This window comes from Schistocerca serialis, unplaced genomic scaffold, assembly GCF_023864345.2.
Source record: "Schistocerca serialis cubense isolate TAMUIC-IGC-003099 unplaced genomic scaffold, iqSchSeri2.2 HiC_scaffold_1175, whole genome shotgun sequence".
Taxonomy (NCBI): domain Eukaryota; kingdom Metazoa; phylum Arthropoda; class Insecta; order Orthoptera; family Acrididae; genus Schistocerca; species Schistocerca serialis.
The window spans coordinates 85,001-90,000 of record NW_026047376.1 but is presented as its reverse complement, the minus strand read 5'-3'; the positions used below and the strand labels follow the sequence as shown (position 1 = coordinate 90,000).

Below are 5,000 nucleotides of genomic sequence, written 5' to 3'. Positions count from 1 at the left end.
ACTACGAGCTTTTTAACCGCAACAACTTTAATATACGCTATTGGAGCTGGAATTACCGCGGCTGCTGGCACCAGACTTGCCCTCCAATAGATACTCGTTAAAGGATTTAAAGTGTACTCATTCCGATTACGGGGCCTCGGATGAGTCCCGTATCGTTATTTTTCGTCACTACCTCCCCGTGCCGGGAGTGGGTAATTTGCGCGCCTGCTGCCTTCCTTGGATGTGGTAGCCGTTTCTCAGGCTCCCTCTCCGGAATCGAACCCTGATTCCCCGTTACCCGTTACAACCATGGTAGGCGCAGAACCTACCATCGACAGTTGATAAGGCAGACATTTGAAAGATGCGTCGCCGGTACGAGGACCGTGCGATCAGCCCAAAGTTATTCAGAGTCACCAAGGCAAACGGACCGGACGAGCCGACCGATTGGTTTTGATCTAATAAAAGCGTCCCTTCCATCTCTGGTCGGGACTCTGTTTGCATGTATTAGCTCTAGAATTACCACAGTTATCCAAGTAACGTGGGTACGATCTAAGGAACCATAACTGATTTAATGAGCCATTCGCGGTTTCACCTTAATGCGGCTTGTACTGAGACATGCATGGCTTAATCTTTGAGACAAGCATATGACTACTGGCAGGATCAACCAGGGAGCTGCGTCAACTAGAGCTGAGCAGCCGGCCGCCCGGGAGTGTGTCCCGGGGGCCCGCGCGAACACGCAAGCGTCCGCTCAATTATTCTGCAAACAGGAGGAGGCTGAGCTCCCCTGCACAACACACCTCGAAACCCTCTCAGGTCCCGGCGGCGCGCAGCGCCGTCCTAAGTACTTGGTCGGGTTCGAGAGAGGCGCAATCGCCCGGAGTTAGGCGAGTAGACGCTTTAGGTGCGACCACCCGTGCTCCCAACTGAGCTTGCCGCTGCCGACAGATTCCCGGGAGCGTGCTGTCGTGGCATTGCCGGCGGGAGACAACACGCGCCACCTACGGTGACCGGCAGCTCCAACGCCAGCGCCACAGAAGGACAAAAGCCCCACTTGGGTGCCGAAGCGAACTCTCCCAGCACAGCGCACGCGCCAACACGTCCGCACAGCTGCGATACAAACCACCTGCGAGAACCGCTGGGGCGACCGAGCAGCAGACGGCGTCGCGGCGCCGAGCGCCGGGCGGCGGCGCATCCTCAGCGCACACAGTCCTCAATCGGACCAGCACACTGCAGATGGCCACCGCGCTTCGCACCGGGCCCGCGAGGACCTACTTTGGCCGCAAGGCGCCGCGAGCAGGGGGCCCCGGCGCGCAGCTGCGCCGCCTGCCGCGTCCGTCGGCCGGCGCGCCTGCCACTGGCCGCCCCCACCAGCCGGCTGTAGCGCGTGCGCCCACGCACCGCGCTGCCAGCACGCCGGGCGGCCCCCCCTCACCGGCCGGGGACAGTCTCACCCAGCCACCGCCGCGTATCGCCTCACACCCAGATCCCCTTTCACGTTCGTGGGCATGGTGGGTATCCCTGAAACAACCAGTTAATAGCTCGACCGATCGTCGCCAACACTGATTCACCTCTAGCGAGAACAACCGCACCACAACGGGTTACCTGTTGTTCATTTGCGTAACGTCACCAGCAAACGTAGACGTCCATCGCCATTTGCAACGAGTATTGCATGCCTGTGTCAGGTGTCACAACACACTACGTCTGCCCACATAGACGCAACAACATGTGCACGCCTCGAGAACACGTGGAAGGTAGCCCCCGTACGTATGCGGTGTCCATTGCGCGAACGACTGTCAGCCGGCCTCTGCAGGATGTCGCAGATGTGGAACGCGGTGCAACATGCTATCACGGTGTGTGAGAAGAGACGACTACGTCCGAATACACGCTCCACTACATCAACAGACTGCTCATGCTGATCGCCATCGAGGGCGTCCGTTCCTCCCACACGTCTGAATGGCGTACCACACTGCAATCCAGCTCTTATAGGGAGACGACACGTAGCTGCGTGCACAATATTTGGACTGTATGGTCTGCCGTTGCTAGGCGCAGTCGTCGTACGGTCACACATGTGCCACGATGTATCATTCAGTACATACGGACCAATGTGCAGTACAGTTTGTGGGTTTTGCGTACATCGGCGGACAGGTGACAGGCCGTACCACAACGTAGGCTGAGTACGTCGGCATGCGAAGGGCATTGAACATGCAAACTTCTCAACGACCAGCTTGCGAAGGCAGGGGGGAAGGGGGGGGGGGGCATGTACGTCCTGCTGCTATCCACATTACAGTGTATAGCAGGAGCATGTGGAAAGTCAGCAACACCTGCAAGGTGTTTAACATGACGCGATACACAGGGGACCGGGCAGTGCGAATAGCGAACTATATTGCGAGGGTTGCGGTTAGGCAACACTACACTAATTTAACGAGTTGCATAACAATTACAGAGCAGGTTAAGGCGCAATATAGGTTAGGTTAAGGCACAACATGGGTTACGTTAAAGCACAACATGGGTTACGTTAAAGCACAACATGGGTTACGTTAAAGCACAACATGGGTTACGTTAAAGCACAATTTAGGTTACGTTAAAGCACAATTTAGGTTACGTTGAAGCACAATTTAGGTTACGTTGAAGCACAATTTAGGTTACGTTGAAGCACAATTTAGGTTACGTTGAAGCACAATTTAGGTTACGTTGAAGCACAATTTAGGTTACGTTGAAGCACAAATTAGGTTACGTTGAGGCACAAATTAGGTTACGTTGAGGCACAAATTAGGTTACGTTGAGGCACAAATTAGGTTACGTTGAGGCACAAATTAGGTTACGTTGAGGCACAATATGGGTTAGGTTGAGGCACAATATGGGTTAGGTTGAGGCACAATATGGGTTAGGTTGAGGCACAATATGGGTTAGGTTGAGGCACAAATTGGGTTAGGTTGAGGCACAATATGGGTTAGGTTAAGGCACAATATGGGTTAGGTTAAGGCACAATATGGGTTAGGTTAAGGTACAATATGGGTTAGGTTAAGGTACAATATGGGTTAGGTTAAGGTACAATATGGGTTAGGTTAAGGTACAATATGGGTTAGGTTAAGGTACAATATGGGTTAGGTTAAGGCACAATATGGGTTAGGTTAAGGCACAACATGGGTTAGGTTAAGGCACAACATGGGTTAGGTTAAGGCACAACATGGGTTAGGTTAAGGCACAACATGGGTTAGGTTAAGGCACAACATGGGTTAGGTTAAGGCACAATATGGGTTAGGTTAAGGCACAATATGGGTTAGGTTAAGGCACAACATGGGTTAGGTTAAGGCACAATATGGGTTAGGTTAAGGCACAACATGGGTTAGGTTAAGGCACAACATGGGTTAGGTTAAGGTACAATATGGGTTAGGTTAAGGTACAATATGGGTTAGGTTAAGGTACAATATGGGTTAGGTTAAGGTACAATATGGGTTAGGTTAAGGTACAATATGGGTTAGGTTAAGGTACAATATGGGTTAGGTTAAGGTACAATATGGGTTAGGTTAAGGTACAATATGGGTTAGGTTAAGGTACAATATGGGTTAGGTTAAGGTACAATATGGGTTAGGTTAAGGTACAATATGGGTTAGGTTAAGGCACAACATGGGTTAGGTTAAGGCACAACATGGGTTAGGTTAAGGCACAACATGGGTTAGGTTAAGGCACAACATGGGTTAGGTTAAGGCACAACATGGGTTAGGTTAAGGCACAACATGGGTTAGGTTAAGGCACAACATGGGTTAGGTTAAGGCACAACATGGGTTAGGTTAAGGCACAACATGGGTTAGGTTAAGGCACAACATGGGTTAGGTTAAGGCACAACATGGGTTAGGTTAAGGTACAATATGGGTTAGGTTAAGGCACAACATGGGTTAGGTTAAGGCACAACATGGGTTAGGTTAAGGCACAACATGGGTTAGGTTAAGGCACAACATGGGTTAGGTTAAGGCACAACATGGGTTAGGTTAAGGCACAACATGGGTTAGGTTAAGGCACAACATAGGTTAGGTTAAGGCACAACATAGGTTAGGTTAAGGCACAACATAGGTTAGGTTAAGGCACAACATACGTTAGGTTAAGGCACAACGTAGGTTAGGTTAAGGCACAACGTAGGTTAGGTTAAGGCGCAATGTAGGTTAGGTTAAGGTACGATATAGCTGAGGTTAAGGTACAATATCGCTTAGGTTAAGGTACACATTGTTGTAGGGAAAGGTGTATTGGGGGGGGGGGGCGGCAGGTTCGTTGATAGTGATTATCGTAAGTGCATGCCTGCGGGATCATCCGATTTGTCACGTCAGGATGCACTTGTGGCTCATGACAGGCGGCGCTCCGATTCCAAGGTTATGGCAGATGTGTGTCTTTCATTCCTGCCATTGTTTGTGTACTGTGACAGGAGGCAGTATTGTGATGTTGGGTGCACCCCTGTGTAGGACATGTGTGGGTGTTCGTGGCTTAACTGAGCAATGGCGGATGTCGGAAGGGTGGGATATTCTGTTTTCTGGGTGGACCTCCCGGTCTGGTTATGATAGTGTGGATTGTGTAATGTGGCGGAGAGGATGCACCGGATGTTCTTCCATGCTGGTGGTTAGATATTGTGTGTGTGCCTGTTAGAGGCAGAGAGTAGTGTGTGATAGTGTCTGGCTGACGTGTGGTTCTCATTGTGTGCAGAGTCTTTCAGCATGTATAGGGACGGTTGTATATATTATCTGTATTCTGATGGCTCTGCATTTATTACTAATCAGTGCCGTGTATACGGTTACTCTGGTTCCAGTCGAAACTGTTCTATCTCTGTACATTAGTGACACTGCGGCTCCACTATGTTGCTGCCCCTGTCGGCCGTTTCCCCCAGTGTATGGCTAGTGATTATCAGCAATCAGTCTATTAGTCAATACCGGTAGTGTGACGACTTCAAATGTCCGGGATGGGGGAAGCTAAACCCTTCCCGTGGGTCAGGGCCTAGAAAGACTCTTCCCACGCAGGAGGCTCGGACTGTCGTT

The 5,000-nt window shown here is 50.8% G+C and overlaps 1 non-coding gene across 1 annotated transcript in view; it reads right to left on the bottom strand.

Moving 5' to 3' along the window:
• Nucleotides 1-650, bottom strand: part of LOC126433874 (small subunit ribosomal RNA) — a 1,909-nt gene extending 1,259 nt beyond the window's left edge. The window contains exon 1 of the ribosomal RNA XR_007578816.1: nucleotides 1-650. This exon is cut by the window's left edge and continues 1,259 nt beyond it. This is a non-coding gene — a ribosomal RNA (small subunit ribosomal RNA).
• Between the last annotated feature and the right edge of the window lie 4,350 nt (nucleotides 651-5,000).